The following is a 23,992-nucleotide window of genomic DNA, read 5'->3' on the forward strand; positions in this document are numbered from 1 at the left end:
CAAATGTGCCAAAAAATTATCCTCTTGATAAGGTAATTTACCTGTAGATTTTCATTTACTAAATGAAAATCTACAAAACTTTGTATTTACTATGATCAATTTTGTGAAAACAGATGACGAGGTAACGAAATACCTTAAATGAGATTGAGAAAGGGATGGAGTAAGGAAATGAAACCATGATTTACTGTAATATTTGGCGTCAAACACAAAAAAAACCTGCATATATTTAGATTATTTAGATAGAGTTTGATGTTGGATTATTGTATGATGACTGTTGAGGTTGTGAAAGTGTAGCTGCAGTTACCGTACTTCCTATCAACTTGTAGATTTTACGCCAGTACAACCCTCTCTTATCTGCGCTGGTGGTGAATTGCTCCATATTACCCCTGATTCGATCCCTGGTTAATGCAGTGGCCATTTGAAAGAACAATTTTCCTTTAATGTTGCATGTTTTTCAGACTACTTTGTGCTTTTTAGACGGGAGAATAATAAAGCACAGGGTATTGAGAACAACAAACAACTCAAGTACAGTCTTTTATTAGTTCAACATATTTTGTAGTTTGACACATGTTTTATATTAGGTTCTGTTCCTTAATCACAATCACAAAGTTTTCACACAACGTTCGTGTCATTTCCATCACTGGTTCTTATTAGTATTTGAAATGTCGTCTACGTCATTTCATTAAACAGTGCTACTTCTATTAGAGTGGTAAACGAAGACACCATTTTTATATTTTTTTTTAAATTCTACTTTGTAAAAACCACATTGATTGCAATAACCTATTATATAAGTAGACGTTATCAAATGCTAATATTTCGTTTGTCATTGCAGTGGGATATCCAGTAAACGAAAAGAAAAGAAAATTCACTCTTCTTATGATAGAGTCGAGAAAGACAACGATACTGATCAAAAGTTTTTTCTAAATAATAATTGTACATTTTAAAGAAATCATTTGCTAAACTGTGTTATTAGAATAATACATGCAAATACACGATGTTTCATGTTCAGTATTTATCGAGATAAATGCATTAGAAGCTTGTGAAACTGAAATTTAAAAAATGCCAATCTTTGCTGCATATTGATAGAAAAAATTGGAAAAAATCATGTTCATACAAAATCTAAAGATCTTTCGGGTCGCCATTTTTTGGAGTGTTCCACAAAGTCCTTATTATGTTACAATTTCCCAAAATATACTTATTTTTCACATTCCAATTTTCGAGCCGCCGGTCTGCTCCTGCCTTGGGTACACAAAAGGCCAACCTAATGCTTGGAAAATGTAATAGTACCGTTTTCCCTATACTGTGACATAAAGATATAAAGAATTCTTATGACACCATTCATGCAATACTGAGTTATTGTGAAAACCTTGGCTATAATAAATACTTGTATGTTCCCATTACTTAAAGAAACATGGATCATTTAATGTCCCCACCCCTACATGCTGGTTTACCTCTTTCTCTACTTCTTTCAGAAAAGGCTTCATAAACAACCTGTATCCAATCATATCTTATCTTATTTAAAAAATATATTAAACAGTTCCATTTAAACAGATAAAAATAACACTTCCACTCAATTTGTATTCATTTCATCCAAAATTTACAACATTAGCACAAACTCAAGAATTTTCATACCAATCTCCATTCCATGCTTTAGTGTATGCCATATTGTGATTCAAAATTTCAGAGCTTGTGATGAAATCCATTATTCTGTCTTGAGATGACGAAAACAAAGATATTATACACTTTAAACATTAGATATGCAAAATACCCAGCTGTAAAGTTGCCTTTGTTGCCTGTATTAATCTATGAAAAAGCTGAATTATGTCCCTTGGGAGTATTAATTTCCAACAAAAGTCCTTTCAAACAGTAGAAAATGAAAAATTAAATATGCCTGATATAATAAAAGATAGAAACTACAAAATGAAGCACTATTGAAATATTTGCTCTATGAATTGCCAAGAATATGACCAATTCTTTACACAGGAGAGTATAAATTCTATCTAAATTTAGCCTCAAGTGGGCCTCTTTTTTTCTTAAATGGACATTTTTAACACTGAAAATGCTTCTAGTATGACCAAATATTGCCTTACTCCATAAACAGTACAAACTTAACCAGACAATTTCCCATTTTAATAGATTATGTCTACAGAAATACCCAAGTGATACATTTAGGGAAATACACAGCAAAAAAGGCAAATATTTCAGTTAAAAATATTTGTCGTGACTTGAATTCTGGTGTTTCCAATTGAATTAATCATTGCGAAAGGTGAAAACAAATACAAAAGAACTATAGTTTGGTGCATTTTATACAATATAGTTAATATTGAAATTCTAGAATTAAGTTTTATATCAGTACCCATCAATTTGACTTTTTATGATGACTCAGCACTTTTCTCAACACAGTATTATCTCAGTGAACAAATTTTATTCTTTGTGATAAAAATCAAATGTACTAATCAAAAGCTTCAAAATAGTATACTTTAAATGAAGTCTGATTGATTTTGATTTCCCTTGCTATCTTCAGTATACTATGACATAAAGATATAAAGAATTCTTATGACACCATTCATGCAATACTGAGTTATTGTGAAAACCTTGGCTATAATAAATACTTGTATGTTCCCATTACTTAAAGAAACATGGATCATTTAATGTCCCCACCCCTACATGCTGGTTTACCTCTTTCTCTACTTCTTTCAGAAAAGGCTTCATAAACAACCTGTATCCAATCATATCTTATCTTATTTAATAATATATATTAAACAGTTCCATTTAAACAGATAAAAATAACAGTTCCACTCAATTTGTATTCATTTCATCCAAAATTTACAACATTAGCACAAACTCAAGATTTTTCATACCAATCTCCATTCCATGCTTTAGTGTATGCCATATTGTGATTCAAAATTTCAGAGCTTGTTATGAAATCCATTATTCTGTCTTGAGATGATGAAAACAAAGATATTATACACTTTAAACATTAGATTTGCATTTTATACAATATAGTTAATATTGAAATTCTAGAATAAAGTTTTATACCAGTACCCATCAATTTGACTTATTATGATGACTCAGCACTTTTCTCAACACAGTATCATCTCAGTGAACAAATTTTATTCTTTGTGATAAAAATCAAATGTACTTATCAAAAGCTTCAAATAGTATACTTTAAATGAAGTCTGATTGATTTTGATTTCCCTTGCTATCTTCAGTATACTGTGACATAAAGATATAAAGAATTCTTATGACACCATTCATGCGATACTGAGTTATTGTGAAAACCTTGACTATAATAAATACTTGTATGTACCATTACTTAAAGAAACATGGATCATTTAATGTCCCCACCCCTACATGCTGGTTTACCTCTTTCTCTACTTCTTTCAGAAAAAGCTTCATAAACAACCTGTATCCAATCATATCTTATCTTATTTAAAAAATATATTAAACAGTTCCATTTAAACAGATAAAAATAACAGTTCCACTCAATTTGTATTCATTTAATCCAAAATTTACAACACCAGCACAAACTCAAGATTTTTCATACCAATCTCCATTCCATGCTTTAGTGTATGCCATATTGTGATTCAAAATTTCAGAGCTTGTTATGAAATCCATTATTCTGTCTTGAGATGATGAAAACAAAGATATTATACACTTTAAACATTAGATATGCAAAATACTCAGCTGTAAAGTTGCCTTTGTTGCCTGTATTAATCTATGAAAAAGCTGAATTATGTCCCTTGGGAGTATTAATTTCCAACAAAAGTCCTTTCAAACAGTAGAAAATGAAAAATTAAATATGCCTGATATAATAAAAGATAGAAACTACAAAATGAAGCACTATTGAAATATTTGCTCTATGAATTGCCAAGAATATGACCAATTCTTTACACAGGAGAGTATAAATTCTATCTAAATTTAGCCTCAAGTGGGCCTCTTTTTTTCTTAAATGGACATTTTTAACACTGAAAATGCTTCTAGTATGAGCAAATATTGCCTTACTCCATAAACAGTACAAACTTAACCAGACAATTTCCCATTTTAATAGATTATGTCTACAGAAATACCCAAGTGATACATTTAGGGAAATACACAGCAAAAAAGGCAAATATTTCAGTTAAAAATATTTGTCGTGACTTGAATTCTGGTGTTTCCAATTGAATTAATCATTGCGAAAGGTGAAAACAAATACAAAAGAACTATAGTTTGGTGCATTTTATACAATATAGTTAATATTGAAATTCTAGAATAAAGTTTTATATCAGTACCCATCAATTTGACTTATTATGATGACTCAGCACTTTTCTCAACACATTATTATCTCAGTGAACAAATTTTATTCTTTTTGATTAAAATCAAATGTACTAATCAAAATCTTCAAAATAGTATACTTTAAATGAAGTCTGATTGATTTTGATTTCCCTTGCTATCTACAGTATACTGTGACATAAAGATATAAAGAATTCTTATGACACCATTCATGCAATACTGAGTTATTGTGAAAACCTTGGCTATAATAAATACTTGTATGTTCCCATTACTTAAAGAAACATGGATCATTTAATGTCCCCACCCCTACATGCTGGTTTACCTCTTTCTCTACTTCTTTCAGAAAAAGCTTCATAAACAACCTGTATCCAATCATATCTTATCTTATTTAAAAAATATATTAAACAGTTCCATTTAAACAGATAAAAATAACAGTTCCACTCAATTTGTATTCATTTCATCCAAAATTTACAACACAAGCACAAACTCAAGATTTTTCATACCAATCTCCATTCCATGCTTTAGTGTATGCCATATTGTGATTCAAAATTTCAGAGCTTGTTATGAAATCCATTATTCTGTCTTTAGATGATGAAAACAAAGATATTATACACTTTAAACATTAGATATGCAAAATACTCAGCTGTAAAGTTGCCTTTGTTGCCTGTATCAATCTATGAAAAAGCTGAATTATGTCCCTTGGGAGTATTAATTTCAAACAAAAGTCCTTTCAAACAGTAGAAAATGAAAAATTAAATATGCCTGATATAATAAAAGATAGAAACTACAAAATGAAGCACTATTGAAATATTTGCTCTATGAATTGCCAATAATATGACAAATTCTTTACACAGGAGAGTATAAATTCTATCTAAATTTAGCCTCAAGTGGGCCTCTTTTTTTCTTAAATGGACATTTTTAACACTGAAAATGCTTCTAGTATGACCAAATATTGCCTTACTCCATAAACAGTACAAACTTAACCAGACAATTTCCCATTTTAATAGATTATGTCTACAGAAATACCCAAGGGATACATTTAGGGAAATACACAGCAAAAAAGGCAAATATTTCAGTTAAAAATATTTGTCGTGACTTGAATTCTGGTGTTTCCAATTGAATTAATCATTGCGAAAGGTGAAAACAAATACAAAAGAACTATAGTTTGGTGCATTTTATACAATATAGTTAATATTGAAATTCTAGAATAAAATTTTATATCAGTACCCATCAATTTGACTTATTATGATGACTCAGCACTTTTCTCAACACAGTATTATCTCAGTGAACAAATTTTATTCTTTGTGATTAAAATCAAATGTACTAATCAAAAGCTTCAAAATAGTATACTTTAAATGAAGTCTGATTGATTTTGATTTCCCTTGCTATTTTCAGTATACTGTGACATAAAGATATAAAGAATTCTTATGACACCATTCATGCAATACTGAGTTATTGTGAAAACCTTGGCTATAATAAATACTTGTATGTTTCCATTACTTAAAGAAACATGGATCATTTAATGTCCCCACCCCTACATGCTGGTTTACCTCTTTCTCTACTTCTTTCAGAAAAAGCTTCATAAACAACCTGTATCCAATCATATCTTATCTTATTTAAAAAATATATTAAACAGTTCCATTTAAACAGATAAAAATAACAGTTCCACTCAATTTGTATTCATTTCATCCAAAATTTACAACATAAGCACAAACTCAAGATTTTTCATACCAATCTCCATTCCATGCTTTAGTGTATGCCATATTGTGATTCAAAATTTCAGAGCTTGTTATGAAATCCATTATTCTGTCTTGAGATGATGAAAACAAAGATATTATACACTTTAAACATTAGATATGCAAAATACTCAGCTGTAAAGTTGCCTTTGTTGCCTGTATTAATCTATGAAAAAGCTGAATTATGTCCCTTGGGAGTAATAATTTCCAACAAAAGTCCTTTCAAACAGTAGAAAATGAAAAATTAAATATGCCTGATATAATAAAAGATAGAAACTACAAAATGAAGCACTATTCAAATATTTGCTCTATGAATTGCCAAGAATATGACCAATTCTTTACACAGGAGAGTATAAATTCTATCTAAATTTAGCCTCAAGTGGGCCTCTTTTTTTTCTTAAATGGACATTTTTAACACTGAAAATGCTTCTAGTATGACCAAATATTGCCTCACTCCATAAACAGTACAAACTTAACCAGACAATTTCCCATTTTAATACATTATGTCTACAGAAATACCCAAGTGATACATTTAGGGAAATACACAGCAAAAAAGGCAAATATTTCAGTTAAAAATATTTGTCGTGACTTGAATTCTGGTGTTTCCAATTGAATTAATCATTGCGAAAGGTGAAAACAAATACAAAAGAACTATAGTTTGGTGCATTTTATACAATATAGTTAATATTGAAATTCTAGAATAAAGTTTTATATCAGAACCCATCAATTTGACTTATTATGATGACTCAGCACTTTTCTCAACACAGTATTATCTCAGTGAACAAATTTTATTCTTTGTGATAAAAATCAAATGTACTAATCAAAAGCTTCAAAATAGTATACTTTAAATGAAGTCTGATTGATTTTGATTTCCCTTGCTATCTTCAGTATACTGTGACATAAAGATATAAAGAATTCTTATGACACCATTCATGCAATACTGAGTTATTGTGAAAACCTTGGCTATAATAAATACTTGTATGTTCCCATTACTTAAAGAAACATGGATCATTTAATGTCCCCACCCCTACATGCTGGTTTACCTCTTTCTCTACTTCTTTCAGAAAAGGCTTCATAAACAACCTGTATCCAATCATATCTTATCTTATTTAAAAAATATATTAAACAGTTCCATTTAAACAGATAAAAATAACAGTTCCACTCAATTTGTTTTCATTTCATCCAAAATTTACAACATAAGCACAAACTCAAGATTTTTCATACCAATCTCCATTCCATGCTTTAGTGTATGCCATATTGTGATTCAAAATTTCAGAGCTTGTTATGAAATCCATTATTCTGTCTTGAGATGATGAAAACAAAGATATTATACACTTTAAACATTAGATATGCAAAATACTCAGCTGTAAAGTTGCCTTTGTTGCCTGTATTAATCTATGAAAAAGCTGAATTATGTCCCTTGGGAGTATTAATTTCCAACAAAAGTCCTTTCAAACAGTAGAAAATGAAAAATTAAATATGCCTGATATAATAAAAGATAGAAACTACAAAATGAAGCACTATTGAAATATTTGCTGTATGAATTGCCAAGAATATGACCAATTCAATACACAAGAGAGTATAAATTCTATCTAAATTTAGCCTCAAGTGGGCCTCTTTTTTTCTTAAATGGACATTTTTAACACTGAAAATGCTTCTAGTATGACCAAATATTGCCTCACTCCATAAACAGTACAAACTTAACCAGACAATTTCCTATTTTAATAGATTATGTCTACAGAAATACCCAAGTGATACATTTAGGGAAATACACAGCAAAAAAGGCAAATATTTCAGTTAAAAATATTTGTCGTGACTTGAATTCTGGTGTTTCCAATTGAATTAATCATTGCGAAAGGTGAAAACAAATACAAAAGAACTATAGTTTGGTGCATTTTATACAATATAGTTAATATTGAAATTCTAGAATAAAGTTTTATATCAGTACCCATCAATTTGACTTATTATGATGACTCAGCACTTTTCTCAACACAGTATTATCTCAGTGAACAAATTTTATTCTTTGTGATAAAAATCAAATTTACTAATCAAAAGCTTCAAAATAGTATACTTTAAATGAAGTCTGATTGATTTTGATTTCCCTTGCTATCTTCAGTATACTGTGACATAAAGATATAAAGAATTCTTATGACACCATTCATGCAATACTGAGTTATTGTGAAAACCTTGGCTATAATAAATACTTGTATGTTCCCATTACTTAAAGAAACATGGATTATTTAATGTCCCCACCCCTACATGCTGGTTTACCTCTTTCTCTATTTCTTTCAGAAAAGGCTTCATAAACAACCTGTATCCAATCATATCTTATCTTATTTAAAAAATATATTAAACAGTTCCATTTAAACAGATAAAAATAACAGTTCCACTCAATTTGTATTCATTTCATCCAAAATTTACAACATAAGCACAAACTCAAGATTTTTCATACCAATCTCCATTCCATGCTTTAGTGTATGCCATATTGTGATTCAAAATTTCAGAGCTTGTTATGAAATCCTTTATTCTGTCTTGAGATGATGAAAACAAAGATATTATACACTTTAAACATTAGATATGCAAAATACTCAGCTGTAAAGTTGCCTTTGTTGCCTGTATTAATCTATGAAAAAGCTGAATTATGTTCCTTGGGAGTATTAATTTCCAACAAAAGTCCTTTCAAACAGTAGAAAATGAAAAATTAAATATGCCTGATATAATAAAAGATAGAAACTACAAAATGAAGCACTATTGAAATATTTGCTCTATGAATTGCCAAGAATATGACCAATTCTTTACACAGGAGAGTATAAATTCTATCTAAATTTAGCCTCAAGTGGGCCTCTTTTTTTCTTAAATGGACATTTTTAACACTGAAAATGCTTCTAGTATGACCAAATATTGCCTTACTCCATAAACAGTACAAACTTAATCAGACAATTTCCCATTTTAATAGATTATGTCTACAGAAATACCCAAGTGATACATTTAGGGAAATACACAGCAAAAAAGGCAAATATTTCAGTTAAAAATATTTGTCGTGACTTGAATTCTGGTGTTTCCAATTGAATTAATCATTGCGAAAGGTGAAAACAAATACAAAAGAACTATAGTTTGGTGCATTTTATACAATATAGTTAATATTGAAATTCTAGAATAAAGTTTTATATCAGTACCCATCAATTTGACTTATTATGATGACTCAGCACTTTTCTCAACACAGTATTATCTCAGTGAACAAATTTTATTCTTTGTGATAAAAATCAAATGTACTAATCAAAATCTTCAAAATAGTATACTTTAAATGAAGTCTGATTGATTTTGATTTCCCTTGCTATCTTCAGTATACTGTGACATAAAGATATAAAGAATTCTTATGACACCATTCATGCAATACTGAGTTATTGTGAAAACCTTGGCTATAATAAATACTTGTATGTTCCCATTACTTAAAGAAACATGGATCATTTAATGTCCCTACCCTACATGCTAGTTTACCTCTTTCTCTACTTCTTTCAGAAAAGGCTTCATAAACAACCTGTATCCAATCATATCTTATCTTATTTAAAAAATATATTAAACAGTTCCATTCAAACAGATCAAAATAACAGTTCCACTCAATTTGTATTCATTTCATCCAAAATTTACAACATAAGCACAAACTCAAGATTTTTCATACCAATCTCCATTCCATGCTTTAGTGTATGCCATATTGTGATTCAAAATTTCAGAGCTTGTTATGAAATCCATTATTCTGTCTTGAGATGATGAAAACAAAGATATTATACACTTTAAACATTAGATATGCAAAATAGTCAGCTGTAAAGTTGCCTTTGTTGCCTGTATTAATCTATGAAAAAGCTGAATTATGTTCCTTGGGAGTATTAATTTCCAACAAAAGTCCTTTCAAACAGTAGAAAATGAAAAATTAAATATGCCTGATATAATAAAAGATAGAAACTACAAAATGAAGCACTATTGAAATATTTGCTGTATGAATTGCCAAGAATATGACCAATTCTTTACACAGGAGAGTATAAATTCTATCTAAATTTAGCCTCAAGTGGGCCTCTTTTTTTCTTAAATGGACATTTTTAACACTGAAAATGCTTCTAGTATGACCAAATATTGCCTTACTCCATAAACAGTACAAACTTAACCAGACAATTTCCCATTTTAATAAATTATGTCTACAGAAATACCCAAGTGATACATTTAGGGAAATACACAGCAAAAGAGGCAAATATTTCAGTTAAAAATATTTGTCGTGACTTGAATTCTGGTGTTTCCAATTGAATTAATCATTGCGAAAGGTGAAAACAAATACAAAAGAACTATAGTTTGGTGCATTTTATACAATATAGTTAATATTGAAATTCTAGAATTAAGTTTTATATCAGTACCCATCAACTTGACTTATTATGCTGACTCAGCACTTTTCTCAACACAGTATTATCTCAGTGAACAAATTTTATTCTTTGTGATAAAAATCAAATTTACTAATCAAAATCTTCAAAATAGTATACTTTAAATGAAGTCTGATTGATTTTGATTTCCCTTGCTATCTTCAGTATACTGTGACATAAAGATATAAAGAATTCTTATGACACCATTCATGCAATACTGAGTTATTGTGAAAACCTTGGCTATAATAAATACTTGTATGTTCCCATTACTTAAAGAAACATGGATCATTTAATGTCCCCACCCCTACATGCTAGTTTACCTCTTTCTCTACTTCTTTCAGAAAAGGCTTCATAAACAACCTGTATCCAATCATATCTTATCTTATTTAAAAAATATATTAAACAGTTCCATTTAAACAGATAAAAATAACAGTTCCACTCAATTTGTATTCATTTCATCCAAAATTTACAACATAAGCACAAACTCAAGATTTTTCATACCAATCTCCATTTCATGCGTTAGTGTATGCCATATTGTGATTCAAAATTTCAGAGCTTGTTATGAAATCCATTATTCTGTCTTGAGATGATGAAAACAAAGATATTATACACTTTAAACATTAGATATGCAAAATACTCAGCTGTTAAGTTGCCTTTGTTGCCTGTATTAATCTATGAAAAAGCTGAATTATGTCCCTTGGGAGTATTAATTTCCAACAAAAGTCCTTTCAAACAGTAGAAAATGAAAAATTAAATATGCCTGATATAATAAAAGATAGAAACTACAAAATGAAGCACTATTGAAATATTTGCTGTATGAATTGCCAAGAATATGACCAATTCTTTACACAGGAGAGTATAAATTCTATCTTAATTTAGCCTCAAGTGGGCCTCTTTTTTTCTTAAATGGACATTTTTAACACTGAAAATGCTTCTAGTATGAGCAAATATTGCCTTACTCCATAAACAGTACAAACTTAACCAGACAATTTCCCATTTTAATAGATTATGTCTACAGAAATACCCAAGTGATACATTTAGGGAAATACACAGCAAAAAAGGCAAATATTTCAGTTAAAAATATTTGTCGTGACTTGAATTCTGGTGTTTCCAATTGAATTAATCATAGCGAAAGGTGAAAACAAATACAAAAGAACTATAGTTTGGTGCATTTTATACAATATAGTTAATATTGAAATTCTAGAATAAAGTTTTATATCAGTACCCATCAATTTGACTTATTATGATGACTCAGCACTTTTCTCAACACAGTATTATCTCAGTGAACAAATTTTATTCTTTGTGATAAAAATCAAATGTACTAATCAAAATCTTCAAAATAGTATACTTTAAATGAAGTCTGATTGATTTTGATTTCCCTTGCTATCTTCAGTATACTGTGACATAAAGATATAAAGAATTCTTATGACACCATTCATGCAATACTGAGTTATTGTGAAAACCTTGGCTATAATAAATACTTGTATGTTCCCATTACTTAAAGAAACATGGATCATTTAATGTCCCCACCCCTACATGCTGGTTTACCTCTTTCTCTACTTCTTTCAGAAAAGGCTTCATAAACAACCTGTATCCAATCATATCTTATCTTATTTAAAAAATATATTAAACAGTTCCATTTAAACAGATAAAAATAACAGTTCCACTCAATTTGTATTCATTTCATCCAAAATTTACAACACAAGCACAAACTCAAGATTTTTCATACCAATCTCCATTCCATGCTTTAGTGTATGCCATATTGTGATTCAAAATTTCAGAGCTTGTTATGAAATCCATTATTCTGTCTTGAGATGATGAAAACAAAGATATTATACACTTTAAACATTAGATATGCAAAATACTCAGCTGTAAAGTTGCCTTTGTTGCCTGTATTAATCTATGAAAAAGCTGAATTATGTTCCTTGGGAGTATTAATTTCCAACAAAAGTCCTTTCAAACAGTAGAAAATGAAAAATTAAATATGCCTGATATAATAAAAGATAGAAACTACAAAATGAAGCACTATTGAAATATTTGCTGTATGAATTGCCAAGAATATGACCAATTCTTTACTCAGGAGAGTATAAATTCTATCTAAATTTAGCCTCAAGTGGGCCTCTTTTTTTCTTAAATGGACATTTTTAACACTGAAAATGCTTCTAGTATGACCAAATGTTGCCTTACTCCATAAACAGTACAAACTTAACCAGACAATTTCCCATTTTAATAAATTATGTCTACAGAAATACCCAAGTGATACATTTAGGGAAATACACAGCAAAAGAGGCAAATATTTCAGTTAAAAATATTTGTCGTGACTTGAATTCTGGTGTTTCCAATTGAATTAATCATTGCGAAAGGTGAAAACAAATACAAAAGAACTATAGTTTGGTGCATTTTATACAATATAGTTAATATTGAAATTCTAGAATAAAGTTTTATATCAGTACCCATCAACTTGACTTATTATGCTGACTCAGCACTTTTCTCAACACAGTATTATCTCAGTGAACAAATTTTATTCTTTGTGATAAAAATCAAATTTACTAATCAAAATCTTCAAAATAGTATACTTTAAATGAAGTCTGATTGATTTTGATTTCCCTTGCTATCTTCAGTATACTGTGACATAAAGATATAAAGAATTCTTATGACACCATTCATGCAATACTGAGTTATTGTGAAAACCTTGGCTATAATAAATACTTGTATGTTCCCATTACTTAAAGAAACATGGATCATTTAATGTCCCCACCCCTACATGCTAGTTTACCTCTTTCTCTACTTCTTTCAGAAAAGGCTTCATAAACAACCTGTATCCAATCATATCTTATCTTATTTAAAAAATATATTAAACAGTTCCATTTAAACAGATAAAAATAACAGTTCCACTCAATTTGTATTCATTTCATCCAAAATTTACAACATAAGCACAAACTCAAGATTTTTCATACCAATCTCCATTTCATGCTTTAGTGTATGCCATATTGTGATTCAAAATTTCAGAGCTTGTTATGAAATCCATTATTCTGTCTTGAGATGATGAAAACAAAGATATTATACACTTTAAACATTAGATATGCAAAATACTCAGCTGTAAAGTTGCCTTTGTTGCCTGTATTAATCTATGAAAAACTGAATTATGTCCCTTGGGAGTATTAATTTCCAACAAAAGTCCTTTCAAACAGTAGAAAATGAAAAATTAAATATGCCTGATATAATAAAAGATAGAAACTACAAAATGAAGCACTATTGAAATATTTGCTGTATGAATTGCCAAGAATATGACCAATTCTTTACACAGGAGAGTATAAATTCTATCTTAATTTAGCCTCAAGTGGGCCTCTTTTTTTCTTAAATGGACATTTTTAACACTGAAAATGCTTCTAGTATGAGCAAATATTGCCTTACTCCATAAACAGTACAAACTTAACCAGACAATTTCCCATTTTAATAGATTATGTCTACAGAAATACCCAAGTGATACATTTAGGGAAATACACAGCAAAAAAGGCAAATATTTCAGTTAAAAATATTTGTCGTGACTTGAATTCTGGTGTTTCCAATTGAATTAATCATAGCGAAAGGTGAAAACAAATACAAAAGAACTATAGTTTGGTGCATTTTATACAATATAGTTAATATTGAAATTCTAGAATAAAGTTTTATATCAGTACCCATCAATTTGACTTATTATGATGACTCAGCACTTTTCTCAACACAGTATTATCTCAGTGAACAAATTTTATTCTTTGTGATAAAAATCAAATGTACTAATCAAAATCTTCAAAATAGTATACTTTAAATGAAGTCTGATTGATTTTGATTTCCCTTGCTATCTTCAGTATACTGTGACATAAAGATATAAAGAATTCTTATGACACCATTCATGCAATACTGAGTTATTGTGAAAACCTTGGCTATAATAAATACTTGTATGTTCCCATTACTTAAAGAAACATGGATCATTTAATGTCCCCACCCCTACATGCTGGTTTACCTCTTTCTCTACTTCTTTCAGAAAAGGCTTCATAAACAACCTGTATCCAATCATATCTTATCTTATTTAAAAAATATATTAAACAGTTCCATTTAAACAGATAAAAATAACAGTTCCACTCAATTTGTATTCATTTCATCCAAAATTTACAACACAAGCACAAACTCAAGATTTTTCATACCAATCTCCATTCCATGCTTTAGTGTATGCCATATTGTGATTCAAAATTTCAGAGCTTGTTATGAAATCCATTATTCTGTCTTGAGATGATGAAAACAAAGATATTATACACTTTAAACATTAGATATGCAAAATACTCAGCTGTAAAGTTGCCTTTGTTGCCTGTATTAATCTATGAAAAAGCTGAATTATGTTCCTTGGGAGTATTAATTTCCAACAAAAGTCCTTTCAAACAGTAGAAAATGAAAAATTAAATATGCCTGATATAATAAAAGATAGAAACTACAAAATGAAGCACTATTGAAATATTTGCTGTATGAATTGCCAAGAATATGACCAATTCTTTACACAGGAGAGTATAAATTCTATCTAAATTTAGCCTCAAGTGGGCCTCTTTTTTTCTTAAATGGACATTTTTAACACTGAAAATGCTTCTAGTATGACCAAATATTGCCTTACTCCATAAACAGTACAAACTTAACCAGACAATTTCCCATTTTAATAGATTATGTCTACAGAAATACCCAAGTGATACATTTAGGGAAATACACAGCAAAAAAGGCAAATATTTCAGTTAAAAATATTTGTCGTGACTTGAATTCTGGTGTTTCCAATTGAATTAATCATTGCGAAAGGTGAAAACAAATACAAAAGAACTATAGTTTGGTGCATTTTATACAATATAGTTAATATTGAAATTCTAGAATAAAGTTTTATATCAGTACCCATCAACTTGACTTATTATGCTGACTCAGCACTTTTCTCAACACAGTATTATCTCAGTGAACAAATTTTATTCTTTGTGATAAAAATCAAATGTACTAATCAAAAGCTTCAAAATAGTATACTTTAAATGAAGTCTGATTGATTTTGATTGCCCTTGCTATCTTCAGTATAGGGAAAACGGTACTATCTATTCTGCCATAGGCGACAATACTAACATTTTCTAAATTTACCACTTTTTATAATAAAAACCCGGATAAAACAGTTATGTGTGGTATTAGTACTTTATTATTCTGTTTAAAAAATCGAAGCCAAATAGTATCATGACCAACTTCCAACGGAGCTTGTTAATGTTATCCATGCCCACCGTCATTTTACACCAAAGTTATGAAATTTTTGAAGTCTTTTCGAATAATTCTCTAGAAAATATTTCAATAAGTTTCAAAATTTATATTGTAAATATAAACACTGCAGTTATTCATAGATAAATAAAAAAATATATTGTACCCTAACATCCAATCACAGCGCTCCTAAGTTGACTTCCTTCACCTGCCTTGGGTACACAAAAGGCCAACCTAATGCTTGGAAAATGTAATAGTACCGTTTTCCCTTTAAGTCCGACCATTTTTTTTCCTTTTGAGAACATTGTGAATCGGTAATATTTGAAATTATCTGTTCGTGTCTGGACCAACTTGATTCATTTCTGTTCGTTGTGGTTCTTTAATTTTTGGGTATGTGTTGGTTTGAGTCATATCTTTACTGATAGTTGGTGTACGTGAGATCAGAAGTATTTCCATAAATCTAATTCGAATGAAAGTAAGCGCATTCGGAAATAATTCCTGTTCTAACTTTTTCCCCAAATTGAGGATAAAAAAAACACTAGCATACTAGCATCAGAGCACACGCATTGTAGCTATATTAACTATTTTTCTGTAAGCTGGAGAAGAGACACACTAAAACATGTCTTAGGTACGGAAAACCAATGGGAGATAACTCCAAATTACCCTAAATAATTGTTCCCGGATGTGCGTAAAAATAAAATCTTCAGGTGACCTCCGATTACGGCCTCTTATTTACTTGTTAAGTCTCTGAAGGTTCCGATTGCTTTTGATAGATATTATATAAATATTCATGATTCTGTATATTATCATTTTCCGGAATACGATGAAATATTTGAGGTACAAACAAGGGTTGAAAGTTACATTCGTTCCAAAACAAATACAAGGGAACGTTATACAGCCATAAAATGTACTTTTTTATTAAGTTTGATATATTTATTATATAATTAGGTCCAATAACTAAATCTAGATAGCTGTATTCATATCAAAATTAATTTTCATAAATAACCCTCCTTTTTGTGTATACGGAGTTATTTCCCTTGCATGGACAACTTCCTGTTTACTTTTGATTGAAAATCAGCGTGATAGTTGAAGATTTTTGCATTATAAAGTTAGTTTATTGCGATTTAAAAATAGTTTAACCACTTGCCATGCATTGCACACGAGATAGTAAGGATACTGAATAATGTGGTTTAACAACAATCAATATATGTATTTTCAACTAAAACATACATTACATAGGAATACTCCTTGCAGTAGCGGCAGTTTACTTCGTCTGCTATTCACACTCACAGCTAACGTTTTAATAATAAAAACGACATGGCAATTTATTCCCTTGTCGTCAATTCTCCCCTGTTTTCCATCCCATATTGATACAAGAAGATTCCTCTACCCCCCCCCCCCCTCCTCTACCCCCCTCTCTACCCCCACCCCCCCCCCCTCTTATATGACTGCCACTTTCCAAGTTGAAAGTTATAGTATAACTTATATCAATATAACTTTCAAAATAATATCGTTTACTGTTCAATACAGTCTGAAAAATGGGGTCATATTAATTCAAATAGTATTAATATGACCCTATTTTTCAGACTGTATTTAACAGTAAACTCTGACGATATAATTTTTTGTATACATATTTTTGTGTGTGTGATCACATTAACTGAATTGTTAAAATTTTCCCCACATATATGTTCTAAATACAATAGTTTAATTAAATACTACACACATTTAATTTGCTGATACTAAATCATGGCATTCTAAGAAATTTCAAGCGTTGGCATCTAGTGTATTTGTATTTCAGATATCTTCATGGAATTTCCAAAAAGAAGTCTCAAGAAAATGAAACATAAGAGCATTTTACAGTATTTATCCAATCGAGAAGTTGGAAATGTAAGTAAGAATAGAAGATATGATCTAAAACTTGCTTTGAACATGTGTACTGAACTTGCTTTGTATGACTATAATGACTTCTTTCAGAAGCAACTAATTTACCACTTAAACAAAATAATTGACTGCACAAATGCAAGAGCCATTTTTATCATAAATTTCTTAGAAGAACTTATTTGTGATGTCATCGAGCCATGTCACCCAGACAAAATAGATATAGTCTTTATATATTTCTGCATGAGATCAGAATTTGTCAAATATGGAAAACTGAAAAAAATGAAGTGCATAGTAGCAGAACAAATTGCTAGTGATTTATTAAAAAACTTGAAGAAATGGTTTGATGGTATATTCTAAGCCTTAAACTAAAACAAATATTTATAGACTCAATTACAAAATGCCTCAGATAACAGACTTCAAAAATTTGATTCCACTCTTGGATAAACATAGCCTGTCAGACTTTGATATTGTTTTAAACAGACAAATGGCATTAGATATATTTGATTATGTCAAATCAAAAAGTATCAATCAAGACAAAATGTGTAAGTGGTTTACAGAAATAACAAAAAACAATATAGAGAAAAAAAACTTTGGTTACACGGTTGCACAGACTGAAAAAAGAAGTAAGTCGAAAAAGAGGCCTAGAGAAGGCTACTTTATTAACAAATATTTTTAATACATGTAATATGTGTGCAAGTGACTCCAAATTACAAAATCTCAAGTCTACAGAAGATGCTACTTATAAAAGAATAGCAGAAGATTTAGCTAACGAATTACAAATAAATCAGTAAAAGAAGTCAAGTGAAGTAAATCAGTTGAAAAGAAAATTAGAAAAAACTGTTGATCTTCAAGAAAGGAAAATAAAGAAAGTTAAAATGAAAAACAAAACTTCAAGTGAAAATCTTAAATCTAAAGTACAACAGCAAAATAGTAAAATTAAAAAGTTAAGATATAGTTGTAAGAATTTAAAAACTCAAAACAGAAGACTATCATCCTGTGTAGTAAAACACAAATCATGTGCTAAAGAATTAAAGAAGAATTTAACAGACATAGAAAATATCAATAAGAGCAAAACAGATGAAATTAAAAAATTAAAAAGTGAACTGAATAAAATTCAGAGTTTGTATAAGGATGCATTAAAACAGTCGAATGAACATGCAGATCTTGTAAGTAACCTTAAAACAAACCTAAATGACTCTATGCAAACAAGGGATTACCTTCATTCTTTAATTCAAGACGATAAAGAAATAGATATTTTGGATGACAAGTTACGTGCATATACACCAGAATTTAGACAAGCCGTCATGAATATATCTGGTAAGAATGTAGCAACGGAACACATAGTATCCGTTATCAATGAAAGTTTGAAATTAGCTGGTAAAACTTTGATGCAAATTCCGGCACGAAGAACCATTGATAATATTGTAACAGAAAAGGTTGTGGTAAGTAATATTCAGGTTGGACAGTGTTTGCAAAAAACAACATTATATTCTGATGAAACACGGAAGTTTGGAAAGACATATAACAGCTACTTTGTAAGTGATGATCATAAAAATATATACATGTTAGGTTTGAGGGAAATGCACAATAAAGCATCCTCCACAACTTTAGATACTTTTAAGGAGATTTTAACAGATATATCTGAATTGTGTAATTGTAGTTTAGAAAACAATGAGATATCACATGGATATAATATATTATGTAACATTCGAGACTTCATGTCAGACAGGGCAAAAACAAATATAGCCTTTACAGAATTATTAATTGATTACCGTAAACAAATTATGCCAGAAGTTGTTGATGGGTGGGATGATCTGACAGATGTACAAAAAAATGCCTGTTCTACTGTAAATAATTTCTTTTGTGGATTACACCTACTTGTTAACTTTGCAGAGTGCACAACACCTGCACTAAAAGAATTTGAAGTCCTACATAAAGAGGACAATGTTGTGAATGACCTTGAAAATGAGTTCGGTGTAGATGAAAGAGATGACATTTTTTTATCAAAATTTGATGGTGATGTTATAACTTTTTTACGATTCTGTGCAAAAAGTTTTGCCAGAGGAGTTGACGAGAAATGTGGTTGTTTCGCTTATTTCAATTCATATTGTCTTGAGAAGAATGAAAAAAATAACTTCATTTCTTTCAGAGGAAACAGATTTAACATTATTTTTCTTATGGGTGAAATTGCTTTTTACCATCGAAATCATGTAGTAGATTTTTTGCAAAATGTGCATGGTGCAAATAATTTCCTGCAAAAATCCACGCTTTCTCTGTGTAGATCAAATCTTGTATTAGCTGAGTGTAAAGTGCTGGGGTTAATATCCAAAATTATAACTGCACCATTGTGGCGCCTCATTGAAATAACTGATAGACATGTTTTAGAAATGAATGCTTATTATGAAATGCTTCTAGACTTCTTTGATGAAAATAGCAAAGATGCCAATTCCTTCATAAATTGTGAAGTATTTCCATTCGATGAGGATTTAACTCATAAAGACAAGTACTTTGATTGCTTAAAAATGCCAGATGATCAGATAGACACCCTTGCTGTGCAGGTAGCACAGACTTTGTTTGCTTCCTTTTATAAACTACTTAAAGTAGCGATGAAGGATCAACTGCCAGGAGGTCTATTTTATGAAGCATCACCAGAGTTAACTGCTGAAACTTTATCAGTTATACCACACAACAAGCTACCAGAAAGAGCATTTGGGATGCTTGATTTCATGGTCAGATTTAGACCTAATGCTTCAATATTAACAAATGAATCGTTTATAACATTTTCATTCAACAAAACACACGAATGGTTGGATAGTTTACCCAAAGAAGAGAGAGATAAATTGCTGACAGATGCAAGGAAACAAGGTAGAGTATTAAGAGGAAAATTTAAATTGAGGTGTTCGGAAATAAAAAAGAAAAGATTAGAATCATTAAAGAAGAAACAAGAAGCAGTGAGGAAAAAGAAAGAAAACAGCTTCAAGAAGAAGGAAAAACAAACGTCAGAAGTTATTTTCTATGGATTATGGCAAAGTTCAAGTGTAGCAGATGACATACTAAGGTCAATAACCAAAACAAGTGAGAAACGGAAGGCATTGATCGCGCAGTTAAGGTTCCGACAAAATGTGTTGAAGCAATATGTTAAAGATAAGAAAATATTTAATGCATCTGTAAAAGGAAAGGCGCTAAGTATAGAAGCTCTAACAGAAAATGTTAAAAAGCTCATTGAAGAGGCTGCTAGTAAAGATGTTAGTGAAAATATTCAACAAAGGTCATCTAGGATGCCAATTCTTGTTGGGAAAAAAGTAAGACATATTTTCAACGAAGGAACATTCACTGCCAAAGTAATTTCAACAGTACCCGGATTTCCAGACTACTATAACTTAATATACGATAATGAATTAGACAGTGAAGGGAAGGTAACGGACACTACGGCTATCTACACATACAGACTATTGGAGGATTATCGAGCCAAAAAACTTGAGATAATACCGGAGGTGGTAGGTCTAAAACCATGTTCGAAGTTCTGTTCAAGATTCGTTCTGCATGGAGTTGCACAGGAAGTGCAATTTTCTAATATGATTTCAGCATGATCATGTATAGGAATACATGAACTAATCCATGACACTTGTTTACACCAAAACTTTACTTTGAGTACATGTGCACCCATCAAGTTTTACCTTGGAGCTTCCCACATTCTGTATTGATCAGTATTGAAGTAATTTCATGGCCAGAAAAAAAAAACACTAGTGAACACCATGCAATTTAATATATATCCTGAAATAAAATTATATCTGGGAAGCTGCAAGTCATACTAACAACTAATGCTTGATACAGTGAAACCTGTATAAACCAAACCCTGAATAAACCAGAAACCATGTTCTGAAGTCCCTTCATCTCAGATTCAATGCATTTTGAACTTCAGTCATGAATGAGTTTGGTTTAGACAGATTTCACTGTATAAATATTGTAACTAATATACAGATATTAATTTACTTTACTTTTATACATACAAGTCTTTATAGTGATCTGACAAAATTATTTTGTTTGAAATTTCTCAAATAAAAATAATGTAATATTTATATTTATTGTTTTTCAGTGCAACAGGTATTTTAGACCTATAGTATAATTGTTGGAAGGTTGTTGTTTATTTTTATTTATAAGCATTCACTATATAAGAATAAGAATATTTCATTAAATAGAAAGTTAATGAAAAGGAACATTCTAAACTATCATGAGTGAATGACTATATAAAGACAGATGACATATTTCGAAACTTGTCTGGTGTCTCATAGTACACACACATATATACATTTGTATATAAAGAGTAATTTTCATATTTATATTTTGTTTCTTTACATTTAAATGTTTATATAGCTTTGTTTTTCATTTTCAGTATACCAATTGATGTTCTGAAGACAGGAATTTGGTGCAATATATAAAGGTATCGTCATAATTAATGTTATGTGACTTTGGTCGATAGAATTTCATGGGAGTGGTTGACATTTTCATGCTTTATGCTTCTATTTTGACCAAAAAACTGAACATGGAGGATTGAAATTGACTAACAAGATGTAAAAGAAGCAACATAAACAAAACTATAACCCAAATGATTAGAAATACACATTTTATTATTTTTCAAAGAGAGGAAACAGTTTTTCTAGATTAGTGAAAAATTACCATTTTGAAAATTTGCTATTTCTTCGTTGTTATTATGTGTATTGATAAAAGTGAAACTGTTTTGAAAATGTCTTCACAATGCCTTTAAAATGAGGTAAAGTTTTCTTGGATCAGTTGAATTTAAAAAAATCACTTTCCGTACCTACATGTCTCCTTATGTAGTTTTATAGATTGCTGATTTTCTTCATCTGTTAATTTTTATAACTGGTCCGACTCTCCAATATTCGAACAGTGGTTGATATATGTTATTCGATATATGAAGATGAGGATATGTGGTTTGAGACAAATTTCCACCAAAGACCAAAGAACGTGGGGTTAAGAAACTTAAGGTCATCGTTCGGCCTTCAACAATAAGATAAACACATACCGTATATAAAGCTATAAAAGGTACCGGTATGATAAAGTGTGAAACAATTCAAATAAAAAACATTGGCCTGATTTATGCTAATATAACAATCGGAAAATAAATAAGGTAGACAGTAAACAGCAAAAACCACTGAATTACAGACTTCCGACTTAGCACAAGCACATAAAGGGAATAGCGAGGTTAAACATGGTTGTGAACGCTCAACCATTCCATTTCATGAGATAGTCAGGGGCGGATCCAGGATTTTGGAAAGGGGGGTGAAGTTTTTTAAGCGAGCGGAGCGAGGCGAAAAAATTTGTGGACCTTTTTTGGCTAAAAAACATAAAATAAGTGTAAAATGCACTTTTTTAACGGTTCCTGACGTGGGGCATGTATATTTTATAGTTAAAGTGTAAGGGTTGGATATTTTTGATTCTCCCCATTAATTGTCTATTTTTAAATGATTGGATGGATCCAAAGCTAAGTACTAATATATTTGATGTGGGACTTGTCAGTAAAAAATGGACATGGAAAATTCTCGTTTGTTGTATGTGTAGTTAGCATATCCTCGCAGATTTCTTGTTGTAAACAAGATATACGCCGGGCTATTCAATGAAATTTACGATACGACCAACACGAGTTAAGAAAGACAAACAAGCAATTTTTATCCAAATGTGTGGTTGAAATGTTTCACCCAACAAGGGAAGTGAGGGATTCCAAATCAACCAAAGGCTACGAATGAGTCTGAAATGACAACGAATTTATGAATGACGGTCGACAAATGGAGACATAAAACCCACACCCAGCAGGCAGGTTGCAGTCGGGCCTTCAAAAAAGTATTCAATATATCAGTTCGGCGAAACAGACATTCCGGTCAGATATGGGATTTACATGCAAATCCCCGGCCCCAAAAAAATTACGCCCGTTTTTTATTCATCATGTTCATTTAATGCTAAATAATTCTGTTGGAAATTTTTGTTTCTAGTAGCAAAAAAGTGGACAAGATTATTGTTTTCAATCCAGATACGGCCAGAACTTTTATTTAAGGCAAAACTCAGGGTCAGAATTCTTTTTCTAAAATATCTCAGACTGCCCCCTCAAATCAAATGGTCCGTACCTTAGACTTTAAATCTATCTAGTATAAGAGCTCACTGACTGGGGATCATTATTCAGCTGTTATCAATAGGCTGGGGCGTGTGGGGTTAAACATGTTTTCGTAGGTAAATACTATTGCTGTGGAACTATTTTTTCGTGAGAGTGTAATAGAGGGTGTCATGCTTGTCATCCTAAGCCTAGGCAATGTGTTACTGTAATTTGAATTTCAAAATGACTGAGTGACGTTTTTTCGACGCACTGGTCAACTCCACCGTAGCGAATCACATGACTTTGACAAAATCAATAATATATTACAGTAAATACGAGCAAAA

The 23,992-nt window shown here is 30.5% G+C and overlaps 1 protein-coding gene and 1 long non-coding RNA gene across 3 annotated transcripts in view; one reads left to right on the forward strand and one right to left on the reverse strand.

Annotated features, from left to right (window-relative positions):
- The window catches only part of LOC127738065 (uncharacterized), a 65,504-nt gene that overhangs the window by 27,065 nt on the left and 14,447 nt on the right, over positions 1–23,992 (reverse strand). The gene's annotated exons all lie outside the window — the stretch shown is intronic.
- Positions 10,202–14,093, forward strand: LOC127738066 (uncharacterized). 2 transcript variants are annotated; one of them, XR_007999930.1, is made up of 2 exons: positions 10,202–10,321; positions 14,005–14,093. It is a non-coding gene; the product is annotated as an uncharacterized LOC127738066 (long non-coding RNA). The 2 variants fall into 2 exon arrangements; XR_007999931.1 differs by lacking the exon at positions 14,005–14,093 and adding an exon at positions 11,550–11,638.

This window comes from Mytilus californianus, unplaced genomic scaffold, assembly GCF_021869535.1.
Source record: "Mytilus californianus isolate M0D057914Y unplaced genomic scaffold, xbMytCali1.0.p SCAF_4, whole genome shotgun sequence".
In the NCBI taxonomy this organism is placed as follows: domain Eukaryota; kingdom Metazoa; phylum Mollusca; class Bivalvia; order Mytilida; family Mytilidae; genus Mytilus; species Mytilus californianus.